Source organism: Neofelis nebulosa, chromosome 2 (genome assembly GCF_028018385.1).
Source record: "Neofelis nebulosa isolate mNeoNeb1 chromosome 2, mNeoNeb1.pri, whole genome shotgun sequence".
In the NCBI taxonomy this organism is placed as follows: domain Eukaryota; kingdom Metazoa; phylum Chordata; class Mammalia; order Carnivora; family Felidae; genus Neofelis; species Neofelis nebulosa.
The window spans coordinates 159527612-159543617 of record NC_080783.1 but is presented as its reverse complement, the minus strand read 5'-3'; the positions used below and the strand labels follow the sequence as shown (position 1 = coordinate 159543617).

Genomic DNA, 16006 nt, shown 5'->3' with positions numbered 1-16006 from the left:
GAGAGAGGGAGACACAGAATCGGAAGCAGGCTCCAGGCTCTGAGCCATCAGCCCAGAGCCTGACACGGGGCTCGAACTCACGAACCGTGAGATCGTGACCTGAGCTGAAGTGGGACGCTCAACCGACTGAGCCACCCAGGCGCCCCAAACCTACATGTCTTTTTGACAGTCTTCTCTTTAATTTGGATTGAGAGTCAGGGTGCTTATGGAAGACCATTGAAGATTCTTACAGCTCTTTTTTCTGACTGTGAAAGTCTATGAGGCATTGCTTTTAATTTTTCTAAGGTATCAACAAAGGATTCTATAGCTACACCCTTGATCTTATTTTTACCTTGAGGTCATGTTTAATGATGACTCCTTGAATTTAATCGTTTCCCTGAGGCAAAGTTTGGGCCAAGAGAAGCTAAGAGAGAAATAGTTGTGTCTGTATAATCAGCAACTCTCACTTTTATATTTCCTTTAAACAGTGCTTGAAAACAACTAAAATAGTCAGGAATGAGAAATGGATATTTATCATCACACCTTTTTAACAGATTGTAGCTAATGGAGTAAGACAAAGAAAAGAGACAACAGATGAAAGAATTAGTGTCTAATAAATAAAAATATCATTATTGCAGATGATATGACTGTATACCCAAAGAACACAAGAGATATTATTAAAAGTAGTAAGAGTGTTCAGGAGGATTGCTGGACGTAAACATACAAATATCAATAGCATCAAAATGTTAAAAAAAAAAAAAAAGCTGGAAATAAAAAAAATGTGTGAGACCTTAATGTAAAATCAAAACATTATTCATGGACAATAAAAGATCCTTACAAATGAATACATGCTGTCCCAGTATATCAGAATCAAGGCAAGGATGTCCACTTTCACCACTCCTATTCAACACCATTCTGGAAGTCCTAGGTAATGTAACAAGACAAGAAAAGGAAATAAAAGGTATACATATTGGGAAAGAAGAAATAAAATTGTCTTTGTCCACAGATGACATGATTGTCCATATAGAAAATTTTTAAAAATTAACAACAACAAAAAACCCTCCTAGAACTAATATGCTAGTATAGAAAGATTATAGGGTACAAAATTAATATAAAAATGTTTAAAAAGTCAATTACTTTCTTAAATATCAGCAATAAACAATTGGATTTTGATGTTAAAAACACAATACTATTTACTTTAGATTCAGAATCAGAATCAGAATCAGAATCAGAATCAGAAGAAGAAGAAGAAGAGAAAGAAGAAGGGGGAGGAGAAATACCTAGGTATAAATCTAACAAAAAATATATAAGAAAATGTTGAAGTAATTCTCCCTAATTTCATCTATGTGGCAAGCATTGCTATAGACAAAATTATATTTTTTTCATGGAACTTAAATCTACACTAAAATTCCTATGTAAGTATAGAGACCCCAAAATAACTGTTGATTTCGAAAAAAAATAAAAAATAAAATGAGGACTTGTCTACCCAGTTTCAAAGCTACCTATAAGACAACAGTAATTCTGACAATGTGCTATGTACAGGTAAGTTAACAAAAGAAACAGAATGAATTAAAAGGTCCATGTGCACCTAAGTGTAAGACCTGAAACTATGAAAATCCGAGAAGAGAGCACAGGCAGTAATTTTTCTAACATTGGCCATAGCAACTTTTTTCTAGACACATCTCCTAGGCAAGGGAAACAAAAGCAAAAATAAACTATTGGGGCTACACCAAAATAAAAAGCTTCTGCACAGCAAAGGAAACAGTCGACAAAATTAAAAGACAATCTACTGAATGGGAGAAGATATTTGTAAATAACATATTTAATAAAGGGCTAGTTTCCAAAATGTATAAAGAACTTATAAAACTCAACACCTAAAAAACAAGTAATCCCATTAAAAAATGGGCAGAAGACATAGACAGACATTTCTCCAAAGAAGATATACAGATGGCTAACAGGCACATGAAAAGATGTTCAATATAACTAATCATCAGGGAAATGCAAATCAAAACCACAATGAGATATCACCTCACACCTGTCAGAATAGCTAAAAAAAAAAAAAAAAAAAAAAAAAAAGAAAGAAAGAAAGAAAAGAAAAGAAACAAACAAGTGTCTGCAAGTATGTGGAGAAATAGAAACCCTCATGTACGGTTGGTAGGAATGCAGACTGGTGCAGCTGCTGTGAAAGACAGTATAGAGGTGCCTCAAAAATTTAAATATAGAACTACTGTATGATCCAGTAATTCCACTACTGGGTATTTACCTTAAAAAAAACATGAAAACACTAATTTGAAAAAAATATATGCACCCCTATGTTTATTGCAGCATTATTTCCAATAGCCAAATAATGGAAACAGTCCAAGTATCTACAGATAGATAAATGGATAAATAAAAAATATATATATATATATATATATACACATACATAGATACACACATACACACACACACAAATACATACAGTGGAATATTACACATCCATAAAAAAGAAGGAAATCTTGCCATTTGCAACAACATGAATGGATGTAGAAGGTATACAGCTAGGTAAAATAGATCAGTCAGAGAAAGACAAGTACCATATGATTTGACTCATATGTGGAATTTAAGAAACAAATGAACAAGGAAAAAACAAACAAAAAAGAGAAGCTGAAAGACAGACTGTTAACTATAAAGAACAAACTGATAGTTACCATAGGGGAGGTGAGTAGGGTAGGGGGATGGGTGAAATAGATGAAGGGAATTAAGAGCACACTTATCAATGGTGAACACTGAGTAACGTACAGAATTGTGCAATCACTATATTGTACACCTGAAACTAATATAACACTGTATGTTAATTATATTGTAATTAAAATTTTTAAAAAGGCCCATGTGCATACATATAGATAATTAATTTATGACAAAGGTGACATTACGAATCAGTGGGAAAAGGATAGTCAATTACCTATCCATATGAACAAAGATAAACTTTTGTTTATGTAACTTGCCATACAAAAAGGTAAATTTTGAATGGATTAATATCTAAATGTGAAAAACAAAACTATTATAAAAACCTACAGAAGACTTTCTGCATGGCAGAAGAGACTGTATCAGTCAGGGCTTCAATCAGAGAAGTGTTAGAAGGTACACACACAAATACTTGTTACAGAATTTTGACCTTAGGTGACTGTGGAAGCTGATTAACCAGTTTGTGCTAGCTTCCCATGTGATGTTGGAGCTTTAAACCAGAAGAGCAGAAGGTAACATGAATGTGAACTGGGAAACAGCAAGAACAACTTGGAACTCAAATGCATGAGCTGGAACGAATGAGGACTGGCTAAAATATCTTTCAGTTCTTGTTGCCTCTGACCTTGATGAAAAGTGTGTCGTATAGGAACTGTGGGGCTCTTCTTCACAGAGCTGAAACACATATAACTGGCCAACGTGTTAGAGGAACTAAAGAAGGATCGAGGAAAAAGTAAAGCAATTACAGCCTGACAGCCGCTTCCTGCCAATGAAATGATCTATCAGGTGAATGATAAAAATATATGAGCTACAAAATCCCTGATGCTTAACTTCAGCCCTCTAAATCTCACACAAGAATCTCTTTCTTGGCCTACCTTGCCAGAAACACACAGAAGGAAATTTTGGGAAATATGGTTTAGCCTAGCAGAACTGACACATTAGAAAGCCACTATAATTAGGAAAGCATTTCCTATGACCACCAAAGAAGGGCATAAATCATTTGAGAGAAGATAGGTCACCATGAAAATTATAAGCTCCATATGTCAAAAAGTACAATAAAATTAAAAGACAATCCTCATACTGGTAAAAGAAATTTTAAATCTTTTTAATCACAAAAATATTCATAACCAGAGTATTTTAAAAGTTCCTTCAACTCAATAAGAAAAAATCAAGCAATCTAACAGATAAGTAGACAATTCAGAAAAGGCAAATCTATAATGGACAATAAAAAGATGACCAACCTTACTAATGAATTAGAAAATAAAAATGAATTAACAATACTCTCCAGATGGGCAAATTGTAGTAAATCTGAAAACACCAAGTATTAGTGATGATTCAGGAAAAGTATAGTTCTTATAGGTTGCTGTTAAAGTATATATGGGTAAAACCAATTTGAAGAGGTTGTAATTTAACAATATATAGTATATGTGAAGGTATATACACTACAGATCACAGCAATTTCACTTCTAAGTTTCTAAAAAAGAAATTTGCACATATATACAAGAAGACATGAAAAAGGATGTTTAATGGGATATTATCAGCAACAAAAAAGTAACATCAATCTAATTAGTCCTCATCTGGGGACAGAAAATAAATTGTGTTTATTCATATAATTTAATACTATTGCCAAATTAATTAAATAAGGAGGTCATTTGGCTGAAGCAGCTTTAATGCCTTAGCAGCCTACTGAGCAAACCAAAACCTAAGCCTGAAATGCCTCAAGGTTAAGAAATAAAAAATGGACAACCAATCACAAACAACCAAGTAGACTTTTGCAAATAAGGTAACCACTTAAGCTATAGCCAATCAAATCATTTCTTTGCTTTACTTGTGCCTTTTGTCCATAAAAGTCTTTCCCCAGCACCTGTTGGTAGAGCACTTCTAACCGCTTCTGGCTTGGTGCTACCTGATTCAAATCAATTTGTGCTTTAATAAACACTTAACAATTTTAATATGCCTGTTTATCTTTTAACTCTATATAGCAATCAAAATAAATTAACTGTATCTAGTGTATCATTATGGATACATTTTTAAAAATAATGTTAATAACTAAAGTTTCAAAAGGATACATAGAGCAGAATAATATAAAATTCTGAGTATATATCAATAGCATATATACATATGCATAATATCTGCATGTATGCATATATATTCTGGATACATACATATGTATAACATACATATATATGTAGTAAAAATACACATAGAAATGGTAAATGCCAACTTCAGAATAGTACTGTAGTTCCCTTTGGTGCAAGACAGAAAAGAAAGTGTTAGGAGAGTGGAATTTCCTGTCTACTTCCCTCAATGAATGAGTTAAATTTTCAATACATGTTCATTTTTATATCTGGAAGGATCATAATTTCATTTTTGTTAATTATCTTTTAACACATTGTAGGGTAACAAAATGAAAGGGGTACATTAAAAGAACAGAAGAGACAATTCCTTTATGGCAAACTTCACTTACTGTAATATTTTACTTATAGGAAGATTTCCTGCCCTGCTATTCCAAGGAAAATTCTAGTAGTGTAGAAAGCTCAAGTGTCCAGCCCTTTTTTTTTTTCTTAAACTATATCAATATAAATGAAGGGGAGATATCTGAGCAGCAATCTGGAGAATAATCAAAATTAAAATTCAGAATCTTTTCTCTTGGCCACAGGGGCACTGCCCAGTTTATCCAAATACTAGTTATATAATATTCATAGGCACAACCTAGAGGCATATTTTCTTTTCAAATTCTGAAATCTTAATAGCATTTGTTTTCTTTTAAGATTTTTTGAAACCTTGGCTCATTTCTAGGAGGTTCCTTCCAGATCAGCTTTGGCTGTACAGCTTAACATCCATTCACAGGATTTGGGGGGCAGGTTGTAAATACCAGACTTTCCAATTGGGAAAGTTTATGTATACCATCAAATACCTTCATCCTACACTCCCCACCACCCCCCCAGCCCCCACCAAATTCAGGAGTCTTGTTTCTATACCAAGGGACTCACAAAGGCATGTGGTATTTCTTTGGTTTCATACTAGTATGGCAGTATGACAAAGAAGAACCTATTTCTATAAACAATGCTAACTAAGCCACAATTTTATATTTAACACTCACCTAGCTGCTTAAGATAGCAAGAAATATATAAACAATGCTAGTTTTCACAAAGTAAGTATCTAATTAAAGATTTTTGAGACTCTGCTCTATACTCCCACCCCAAATCTGCTTTCTAGAGTTACTTTTAACTGCAGAGTTTTTACAGTGAACAGAAAAGAGAAACGAAGAGAGGATATGTAAATACACAGCCACAAAACTCTGAGTTCATCCCCAACGACTCCTGGGCACACTCTTGGAGAGGGGCTGGTCCAATTAAGGTGATTGTGGAGGTCATAATCACTATGAGCTTGTTGAGAAGTTCATGTGAATATTTGAATATCAATGCATGTAATATATGCAGAATGAATTCTCAGAAGCCAGACTACATTGTTTACATAGCACTAGAAATCTCTTCACTGCCTAGCTTGTATGCACGCAGTTCTGAATACAGAAACAAAAGGAACAGTAAAGATCATATTTAATGGGGTCTTAAAAGAAAAATGTTCAATGGAGGCAGCCATGATAAAACGAAAAAGTAGCAATTTTGCTTTTGGTAAAAATATTTTTTTTCTTCTAGATTCTCTTTATCTCCCCTTTCAGCTACCCATTCTCAAAGATCATTTGGTTTTTGAAGTTATTTATCGTTCTTTTTAAAATTAAACTAAATTTTACTGTTTTATTTCACATTTTATTCACTTCATGTTTTAGATGAGAAAATTGACCCACAGAAGGTAAATCACTGGTTGGTCAAAGGTCACAAATGACAGGGTTCAGGTTTGGATTCACATATTCTGGCTTGGTTTTGTCTGTCAGATACTTCCCTAATGTAATTTTGTTGAAATATCTTTAGTATTCTCCTTTTAGAGGTATTTGTATTTGGAGAATCTTATCCATTGTAGTGTGGCACCTTTCCATGCCCGCACGCAAACAGCTATCTATTGCCCCAAAGTACATTTCAAATACCCTAGTTCAAGATATTATCATCTCTCAACTGAACTACTACAATGGATTTCTAACTAGTCTCCCTGTTTCACTCTTCCCTTCCCTTCATTGTTTATTCTTTACCATAAATCAGATTTTATAATGCTACTGGTTAATTCCTTCAATGATTTCCCATAGCACTGAAAATAAAATTCAGGTTTGTGACCATGATGACCATGACTTATGTAACTTGACTCTTGGCCCATTTTTCCAGTATTACATCCCAGTTTGTAGTACTTCCACCAGCTATTTAGACTGCAGTCATGCTGGCCTTCTTTTTACTCAATAAATACATTAAATCAATTCTGTCTAGGGCCTTTGCACTAGGTGTTTTAATTTCTTGCCAATTCAAGTTTTAGGTCAAATACCATCTCAAGGAAGACTTCCTCTCTATCAGAGTTCCTTATTTTAGTGTCTTTATAGTGCTTACTACTATGAAGTCTCATTCATTATTTATTTTCTGCCCTCCCCTTTTAGAAGTCTGTCTTCACTGTATCCCTTTCTTATGAAAAATTCAATAAATATTTGTTAAATATATGAATATGAATGGACAAAATTAAAATGTCAAGGTCCTATTGGTTAACATTTCACAAATAGCTATGTCTGTTGGTGGGGAGGTGGACATCAAGGAAGAGATTTTTATTCTTAACTAGGAGATTGGCTTGCCAGAATCCTTGAGAATCCATTTATGAACACAATTTTCACAAGCAATTCCCTGAATTCCCTCTTCCATGACTCCCTACGAGGCCATGGAACCCAAGTTTAGAACCCCTGTTTCAGTGTTCGGTCCAAATACATTATCTTGGCTTATGTGATGCTAAAGAATTTGACTTTTGTTTAATTCTCCTCCTTCCCCCTCTTCCTGGATTATTTTTAGTTCTAGCCTCTTTCTAGGATTTTACTTGCCTCTGGACTTTGCTCTCTATCTGGAATCATCTCCAAATCCCCAACCTTCACTTTCATCTAACTTTCACTCATTTTTTAGGTCACTAGGTAAATGTCATTTCCTCTGGGAAGTCCTCCCTGATCATTAAGTTTGAATTTGGAACCTTAAAGGAGCTCTCACAGTTTATTCTGTACTTCCCCTATTGAAACACTTCCACAAACTACTGGGATTGTCGGTATTCACACCTGCAAGTTCAGGGTATATGTCTATTTTATTCACCACGGTATGAATAGTGCCCAGTATAATGCCTCACATGATGAAGAGCCCAATTAATATCAGGGTTAAAATAAACTCATTTTTCTTGGACCCCTATTTATTTCTTATAAGTGGTGGTTATTCATATCAGAAAACAGATGTTATTATCATCAATCATACTTCCTAGGTCCTTCAAATTAAAGGTTCCAAATTCGCTCACAAATTTTGTTTCTGACTTCCAGAAAAGTCTTTTCAGAGACTAATATAGGTTGTGTCAAGGTTTAAATTGTGCCTTTAAAATGTTTTGAAATAGGAAAATGAAAGGTAGTAAAATAAGTAATATGTGTAGTCACAGTAGAATGTAAGTTTCTCCACTATCACATTCATATTAATATCAAATTTGCCTGCCTGTGGAATACTTATTGCCATTTAACAAAAACCTGAGAGGCTGTATAAATTACTCAGTCTGCTTCTAAACTCAGCTAGCTTAAAGATTTTTGTAGGAAAGGTGGAATAAAGCAATAATATAGAATGAATGTATGCTGGGGGAGACCAATGAACCTAATGAATTAACAGTATGATCAAGAGGCAGAACTAGCAAGGAACTTAGGGTAATAATAAATGTTGGTACTAATCTTCTCTAATGGCTTCCTCTGTAGTCTTATAGTAGCAAAAGGACTTTTAAAGGCAAAGGATCTTAATACTCTACTAAGAAAAACTCCTAATAATACTACACGCTTCTAGCCCCATTCATCTCCAGAAGAGCTTAAATATACTCCCCTGTTCTCATTTCATATGTACATGGGAACTTGAACCAAAGACTGACTCTTTACTCACAATTCCCCATGCAACAGTTCTAGTATTATGAAGGAGACCATCATTTTGGAAAAACATGTGTGATTCCTAAAACAATTCATTTTTTAGTTTATATGAGAACCAGAGATGAAATATGAATATGAGCAAAATAAGCAGAATCACAATTCAGAGATATGGCTTGGAAAAACAAAATAAAAGGATGTGTTTACATAAATTATAAGCACTCCAGGGCTGGAATATTATTCTTTCTCCAGCACTGTCAACCATTTATAGAGCATTGTGTACACTTGTGGCAATATAGAATGAATAATAATAATTAATACAGTATGTTTATCCCGAATCCCACAGACTTTTCCTTATCAGATTCTTGCAGCCTCCTTTTTTTTTTTTAAGTCAATTCATAATTGACCATATGTATGTCCCAATCCTTGCCTGTTAGGCTTCTTTCTCTCTTATAAACCCACTAGTGATTATTTTGGACAAATATCTTCTATATCATTACTAGCGAGGCATGGACTTCAAAGAGTTCAACTTGGATAGTGTTGAAATGATTGGAATGTTGGCCAAGAGCTTTAACCTCAAAGGGGTGTGATTTCAGTGATTTCTGGTTTCAGATGGCTCAGAAACAGAGAAAATAAAATGGAGAATGGGGTAGGAGAGTAAGGAGAAAGAGGGGTTAGAGAAATTAATCATGAAGCCATACCACTATTCTTTAAAATACCAAAAGATCAAAATTCAAAGGTATCTTTTTTTACCTTAGGCATTTATTTGTTGAAGGAATCAACAAATGAATGTGGAGAGTCCCTGATGAAACAAACGGCTTTTTAACTGGTTTCCTGACCCAAATCTTTTTTCCCTCTTCAACCTATCCCACATGCTTCTGTCAGAATAATCTTCCAAAAGTATAGTTCAGCAATAATCTTTCTTTAATTTTAAAAGAAAATCAAGTTAATCACTGTCTGTATAGTAACTCCTTAGCATGGCCCTCGGAGTCCTAGGATTACCTTTCCAGCCTAATCTCCTTCTACTGCCCTCCACACATCCTGTATCCGCACAATATATATCCTCCCTGAGTTCCCTCAAACATTCCAGCTCTTCAATATCCAGTGCCTTTGTTTTTATTACTTTATAACACTAGTCCTCACTTTGTGAGCCTGGAGAACTGAGCACTTAAGATACAGAACAAATGTCACTACCTCCATGTTATCTTTTCTGCCTGTCCTCTTAATAATATAGATGCTTCCTCCTCATCAACTCTTAGCCCATGTTACAAGCCACTAAGCACATTTGTGTGTTATTTGCTTTATATGGTAGTCTCCTTCAACAGACCAAGCTTATGGGCAGAGATAATCTTTCGGAGCCCTGAGTAGAGATGATCTTATTCAGCCCTGGGTCAAGGATAGTGACTGACTACATGGTAGGTACTCAGTACATGTTTGTTTAATAATAACACTGAAATAAAATATGAAAATCATATTTTCTTAGCAGGTAATACAATGAAATTTCTGGCAATGCTAATCACCTACCGTCCTTAGCATTTGCCTTTAATTAGAATAATAATAAAAAATGTCTGGTAGAAACAATTAGTCTATAAAGCAGGTGCTGGCTCAATCCCTCCCTATGTTATATATAGAGGTTCCATTCCGGGTTTCATTTAGTTTGTAAAGCCCAGAAACGGACTGCCACCCCCACTCCAGCAGTAGGCATAAACAATACCAAGAGCTAAATCCAGCAGCCTGTAAGTGCACTTAAGTCCCATTCAAAGTCAAGGGAAATTATGCATACATGAGAAGTAGAAGGGGAGGGGAGATAAGAAAGATGGCTTGCTGCTTCTTGGAAAACAGTCAAGGAAAAGACCACAAAGGTTCAGTTCCTGAGAAAATTGTCACCTATTTGCTGTTGCTTTTTCATCTTCATAGGAATTTATTGGATTAGGAAAGACCTTTGCTACTCCACATTATCCCAAGCTCCCAGTTGCCTTTGCATTAGTTAATGTCTGAGCTTCCTGGTTAATTGTGGCAGGCGAGCAGCAGACTGCACAGATGTCAGATGTCATACTCTATCAGATGAAGAGGTTCCTGCCTCAGGCTGTTTATATATGACCTACCAGGATTTCCTGCTGCATGATGAAATAATTAGGGGGCCGCCATGCAGGGAATAATGTTGCAGCTAAGTTGTAACAGCATTACATTAAAAAATGAAAATGAAACATTTGTCCTTATCTGCATCAGAATCTTCCTAAGGTTTGTTATGAACATGTTGTTCCTTATTTTTATAATATTCACATGGGTGCTAATTTTAATGTTCACTGGAGAACACAGTGAGTGTAGTAAGGCTTTCTTTATTGCCTGTGCTGCAATTTGAGTCAAGAATAAACAGGTTGGGAGATGTCTTTTGTGTGTGTGTGTGCTTTTCTAAATAAAGTTTGTCTTTTGCCTCTTATAACGAACCAATTTTACAGACTCAACAAAGTCTAAATGATTTTTAACAGAAGTCAGTAATGTTTTCTAAATTGATTAATTCCTAAGTCTTATTGAATTCTAACTTCTGACTTTCTGACCTAGAAGTATACATCCTGTTTATAATGTAATATTTTAAAATATTTTTTTCCATAAGAGCACATTATAAGACTATAAACTCTTACTCACATCCGGTTTCCATGATTCAGGAAATTATCCCATATACAAAGACGATTCATGATTAAGAACAAAAATTCTAAGCGACTTTGACTGTTAAAAAGGTTACCAATCTCCTGAATTCTAGCAACACAGCTGGATAAATGGGACCAATCAGACCAAGCTATGCTTTTTAGCATGCTTTTCACTATCATCCTATGCATCCTTCTGCTTTAGTTCTTAACACCTTCCCTAATAAGACTGTAAATTCCTTGAGAGCTGTTTGTCTCATGCATTTTTGTATCTCCTATTCCTAATACATTACTTAACACAAGTAAGTACGTGGTAAATTTTTGTTAAACTGAATTAGATTGTGTATAGTGAGAAATGGAGAAGGGATTAAGAAAAAGATAATGATCATGATGATTCCTCACTTCTCCCTATTTTTTTTTCCTGTGTAGCTAAAATATCATCATTCTTCCTCCTCAACATCGCCTCTGCTGCAATTTTTCTAAAGACATTAATGTTGTTCCCTCATCTCACCAGTGGAATTCATACTATCTATTTATATACAGGCATATAATTCATATAATTTACTAAATAAAATAAAAATCCATCTGAATGTCATTGCTTAAAGATCATATACACCTGAAAATGGCCCAGGTCAATTTCTGGGGAACCCAGGGAACACAGTTTTAGAGCTGAAGGAGGGTTTCCTATTATATTTCTAGAAACAGTTTAAGAAAAACAAGGAATCTCTATGAGATATATAAGAAGAACAAATAGTTTTTGTCCCAAGTGTTAACTGTGATCCATTAATAATAGCTACCACGTAAAGAAGTAGCACCCAGGTTGTGCAAAAAAGTGCCTGTCGTTGATTACCTGTATCTGCCTTGGTCTTGGAACAAATGACAATATGAGTACTAATTATCTGCCATACCAGCACCTTTTCTTAATGACCCAGCAGGCTGTAATTATTTTCTGGGAGGACTAGGGAACAAAGAGACATTCAAACAAGTATCTTTGAAGCAAAGCAAAGGTTCATTTAGGTACCATTATACCCAAGTGTTGCCCTCTTTATTTTGTTTAGTAAACATTTATTGAGCACTTATCTGTCAAGCAATGTTCTCTAGCCTCAAGGAATTAATGGCCACCTTTAGGAGGCAGACAAATAAATAGGAAATTTGAATACTATGTGATTAATAACATAGAAGTCTACAAAAAAATGTTAAAGGAGTTCAAACTGAAGTGGCTAACCCAAGCTGAGGTGAGGGTGAGGAGGGGATGTCAGGAAATGTTTCCCAGAGAAAGGAGTCATCTGAACAAGCCCTTAAGGATAAGTAAAAATTAACCAGGCTAAAAAAGAAGGAAGAAAGAAGACGAGGAGGAGTGGTGGGGGTCGGGGGAGGAGAAGAAGGTGGTTGTGGGTAAAGGAAAGGCATTTTGGGCAGCATATACAATGACATTCAAGTAAATGTCCTTATTTCAGTTGTATGGCATAGTTTGAGTGCATGTAGAAGATTAGAGATAAAGCTAGAGAGGTAAAGAACAGTCAGAATTCAAAAGATTTTGTATGTCAAGGCAGAGAGACTGGAGAATTTTGGGCAGAAATCAATGGCTTGCATCTCTTTGTTGGCCTGTATCTACTATCCCTTGTCTACTATCTCTGTTCCTTCAATATATAAACATATCAGTGTCTTTCCTCCTTGAAGAAGAAAATCTTTCTTGATCTGACATTTCTGTATCTTTTCCTCTATCTTTCCTTCTCTTTCTAACCAAGTAGCCAAACTTGTGAAAATAAGAATCAATACTTTAGGTCTCCATGTCACATTTACTGCTAAATCTACTGCAGTATGTCCCCTGTCCACCTGCTTTTATGAGAAGTCTTCAATTAACTCTGTTGTCTTTTCTAACAGACATGAGCTTTAAGTGAGCCCTTAGTGACATCTGACATGACTGATGAGCACTCCACTGATGCTGTCTTTCTTGGCCTCCAGGACTCTGGACTCTCTTGCTTTTCTCCTTGTCTCTCAGATCTCCCTGAGCCTCCATTGTGAGCTCTGCTTCCTCTACACATATCTGATGCTGATAACTCCAAGAGCTCCAACCTCTCCCCTCTCAATACAGACTGTTCTTTACTGAATTCCTTTCCCATTCTTTAAGATCCAAAATGTCATCTCTTCTGTAAAGCCTGCTCCTCAAGTTCTTTGCCTACAACATTTACCACAACATTTTGCACATACTCTATGTTAGCCCCTCCCAGTAAACAGTAAGACTTTTGAAGGCAAAGCCCATGCATTATCCAGTTTGTATCTATAGTGCCTGACACTTGGTATATCCATAATCTTTCCTTGTTGCATGAAGGAAAGAAGGGTTAGTCAGTGGTGACTTTTGCAGAGAATTTTCATCCAGTCGTAGACTTCTAAAGGGTAGTAACCCCTCCTCATGTTACAAATGGGGAAACTGAGATTCAGGATGGCAAAGTAGCTGACCTAAAATTGCAGAGCTCCTCAAGGACAGAATTTCAAAATTCTAGTTTCCAGTTCTTTCATTGTTTGTCTGCTCCATTTTAAGTAAAACACTCAAATGAACAGTATGAAAATTAGGAGAGTATGGAATCAACAGTTCTGAATTTATGAGTAACTGAATCACAGAGGAAATGAAAACAATTACTTTATACAAATTCAGGTGCTTTATGTTTCTCAGGAGTGTGAAAGCTGAGCAATATCCCACCCTGCTAAAAGATGAGGTACATTTCTAGAAGGAACATTCCCTTGAGTTACAGAAGCTTCTGTGAAATATGTTTAATCCAGTCAGGAGATACTCAGAAATGCAAATTGCCCACTTGGAATAAGAAGGCACCTATTGTTTTGCCTTGATTGCCTCTGCAGGCCTACAGGCAAGGGGGAAAAAAATCCTTGAAGGAGGAGGCAGTCTAAGTAAACTGCACACATAGAGGAAAAATAAAAATGAAGCCAAACTCCAACAGGGCTTCCATTTAACATCTGCTAAGCAAGCAAGGACTACAGAGCAAAAACCATTTATGATTCTGAATCCTTTATAACTTCACTATCTGTGTTCCTTTTTGTTTTCCCCTATTCTCCCATAGACATTGATAAATCTGAAATCTTTAATTTGTCCTGTGGGGTCCTACCTCACCATCAATGAGTAGATAGAATGAGAACAATTAGAGATGTCCTTTAGTAATATAAAATACTTTATACCAAGAGCATATACTTATAGCAATAGGAGAAATAATAGCTCTCACTTTTGTCCTTCATTTAGACATGTCCTTTGTTTAAATTTTTTGTTCCTAACTTGTTTCTATAAGTTCTGTTCTTTTGCTTTGGAGGGAAATATGCTGGTTTTTAAATTTTATTGCTAACTAGATTTCTTTTTGTAAGAAAAGACTTAGTCACAAAAAAAAAGCATTAAAACTTCCAAAGTCTGATTTTAAAACATAATGAATCTTTCAGGAGAAAATAAACAAGGTGCCATTTTTTTAAAAATAATCTTCATCTAACCTGTTTACCAGCTGAGAAATAAAAGACCTTGGTATTTAAATTTGAAACTTTCTTCCTCTCTTTATCCCATCTCCTTTTCATCTTTATAAACAGAAGAAAGTCTATAATTACTATACTAACAAAGAATACAGCTGAACTACACACAGGTTAAACCATTCTAAATAAAGTAGAGAATAATAAATAATAGAATAGTCAAAGGAGCTAGCATAATAAACACATGGAGAGTAACACCACATCCTACAATGTAAGATGTCTCCATTTCTAAGTATTTAAAACTTATGGAGGGGAAAGAGACCTTAGAAAGTATAAGCTAACTATCTATTTTCATAGAAATTAGAGAGATCATCCAGTCCAGCCTCTTAGCTAAGCTTAAAATTCCCAGTAATAATAATAATGATAGCAGAAGTGATGGAGGCGATGGTGGCTGTGGTAGTATCAATTACCGTTTCTCAAATATTTGCACTGTGTCAGGTACTAGGGTAACCGCCATACCCATATTATCTCACTTAATCCTTACAACAGTCCAGTCAAATGACTATTATCTTCACTTTACATGGAATATATAGGTACATTTCTGATTAGTGTCGGGCTAGCTTCTGCTGGAATATCTAGTGTTAGGAAGTTTATTACCTGATAAGTCAGCCCTTTCTATTTTAAAAGTTGTGGTTGAATATTTCTTCCTCACATGGAATCCAAATTGCCTTCATGAAGCCTCCATCCATCCATCTTAGTTCTGTCTTACAGAAATAAGTAAGTTCAACATTTCTTCCGATCGATGACTCTTCAGATCTTTTAAAACTGTCATCATGATGTCATTTGGGCCAACGAACATGTCTGTTTGGTGTCACTGCAGCTACACCTATCCCCAGAGTTAGTCTAACCAACTTAATTCTCACTTCAAAGCTCAGTTTTAAGCCAAATTCTGGGACAAAACTAGCTAACTAGGAGAAGTGTAGAGAATGCCACAGCCCTTACTCTTTATGACAGCCAGTTAGCCCTTCTTCCAGTTTCTGGCTCTGGGCCCTATGACAGATCCCCTGGCTTAATTGCATTCTACTCTGAATCCCTGGATAATTTCTAATAAGAAACGTAAGGGATTAGCAAACTCTACGGGGCAAGTAATTTGAGGTATCACTCTTGAACT

The 16006-nt window shown here is 35.4% G+C and overlaps 1 long non-coding RNA gene across 1 annotated transcript in view; it reads right to left on the bottom strand.

Moving 5' to 3' along the window:
- The window catches only part of LOC131504547 (uncharacterized), a 100312-nt gene extending 84690 nt beyond the window's left edge, over window positions 1-15622 (bottom strand). Inside the window, exon 1 of the long non-coding RNA XR_009258050.1 lies at window positions 15493-15622. This is a non-coding gene — a long non-coding RNA (uncharacterized LOC131504547). The remainder of the gene's footprint in view (window positions 1-15492) is intronic.
- Window positions 15623-16006: the final 384 nt, after the last annotated feature.